This window comes from Mandrillus leucophaeus, unplaced genomic scaffold (genome assembly GCF_000951045.1).
Source record: "Mandrillus leucophaeus isolate KB7577 unplaced genomic scaffold, Mleu.le_1.0 Scaffold58, whole genome shotgun sequence".
In the NCBI taxonomy this organism is placed as follows: Eukaryota; Metazoa; Chordata; class Mammalia; order Primates; family Cercopithecidae; genus Mandrillus; species Mandrillus leucophaeus.
The window spans coordinates 180,222-182,097 of NW_012106252.1; the positions used below are offsets into that span (position 1 = coordinate 180,222).

The 1,876-nt window shown below is 48.1% G+C and overlaps 1 protein-coding gene across 3 annotated transcripts in view; it reads left to right on the forward strand.

Moving 5' to 3' along the window:
• PTGES3L (prostaglandin E synthase 3 (cytosolic)-like) overlaps window positions 1–1,876 on the forward strand; it is a 9,906-nt gene that overhangs the window by 2,542 nt on the left and 5,488 nt on the right. The window lies entirely within an intron of this gene.

A 1,876-nucleotide genomic window follows, 5' to 3' on the forward strand; every position in this document is an offset into this window, starting at 1 on the left:
CAGCTAATTTTTGTAGTTTTAGTAGAGACAGGGTTTTGTCATGTTGGCCAGGCTGGTCTTGAACTCCTGACGTCAGGTGATCCGCCCGCCTCAGCCTCCCAAAGTGCTGGGATTACAAGCCTGAGCCACCGTGCCTGGCCATTTTTGTATTTTTAGTAGAGATGAGGTTTCGCCATGTTGACTAGGCTGGTCTGAAACTTCAGACCTCAGGTGATCTGCCTGCCTCAGCCTCCCATGGTGCTGGGATTACAGGCATGAGCCACCATACCTGCCCCTGATTAATCTTATTATTGCTATTAGTGGCTTATAACCAGGCTTTACTGACTCCTAAATATTAATGAACTCACTACTTAATTTCTTCCTAGTTCAAGCCTCATCCAACATACGGTGAGAAGTTTGTCGGGTATTTTCAGTCTCATTTTCAGTCCATCCTCTGCATTGCCCCCAGCATGGTCTGTCTAAAACACACATTTGACCCTGACACTCTCCCACTTAAGGCCCTCCAATGTATCCTCTTTAAAGGTTGAAAACTAACTGCCTGATAGCTGGATCTGGCTCTCAGATTTGTTTTAATCTTTTTTTTTTTTTTTTTTTTAATTGAGATGGAGTCTCGCTCTGTCGCTCAGGCTGGAGTGCAGTGGCGTGATCTCGGCTCACTGCAAACTCTGCCTCCCAGGTTCACGCCATTCTCCTGCATCAGCCTCCTGAGTAGCTGGGACTACAGGTGCCTGCTACCACGCCCAGCTAATTTTTTGTATTTTTAGTAGAGATGGGTTTCACCGTGTTAGCCAGGATGATCTTGATCTCCTGACCTCGTGATCCACCCACCTCGGCCTCCCAAAGTGGTGGGATTACAGGCGTGAGCCACCCTGCCTAGCCTGTTTTAATCTTTACATTGTCAAAAATTATTTTAAGGCTAGGCTAAAAATACAAAAATTAGCCAGGCATGATGGCGCGTGCCTGTAATCCCAGCTACTTGGGAGGCTGAGGCAGGAGAATCGCTTGAACCCAGGAGGCGGAGGTTGCAGTGAGCTGAGACTGCACCACTGTACTCCAGCCTGGCAACAGAGCGAGACTCCATCTCAAAAAAAAAAAAAAAAGAAAATATTTTGACTCATTACTGACGTTAAAAATTTTTTATTAGTTGCTAACATTTAAAAATGTGCATCTTGTAAAAATCCAGACTATAAGCTTCTGTTGAAAAATGGGAGGCTGGGAGAGGTGGCTCACAATCCCAGCACTTTGGGAGGCTGAGGTGAGTGGATTGCTTTAGGTCAGGAGTTCAAGACCAGCCTGGCCAACATGGCGAAACCCCATCTTTACTAAAAATACAAAAAATTAGCCGGACGTGGTGGTGCAAGCCTGTAGTCCCAGCTACTCGGGAGGCTGAGGCGGGATAATTGCTTGAACCCAGGAGGCAGAGGTTGCAGTGAGCTGAGATCTCACCACCGCACTCCAGCCTGGGCAATAGAGTGAGACTCCGTTTCAAAAAAAAGGAAAAAAAAAAGGCGGGGGCCAGGTTCGGTGTCTCACGCCTGTAATCCCAGCACTTTGGAAGACCAAGGCGGGCAGATCACGAGGTCAGGAATTTGACACCAGCCTGGCCAACGTGGTGAAACCCCGTCTCTACTAAAAATACAAAAGTTAGCCAAGCATGGTAGCGCGTGCCTATAATCCCAGCTACTCTGGAGGCTAATGCAGGAGAATTACTGGAACCCGGAAGGTGGAGGTTGCAGTGAATCGAGATCATGCCACTGCACTCTAACCTGGGGTTTCACCGTGTTGGCCAGGCTGGTCTCAAACTCCTGATGTCAAGTGATCCACCTGCCTCGGCCTCCCAAAATGCTGGGATTACAGGTGTTAGTCACTGCACCTG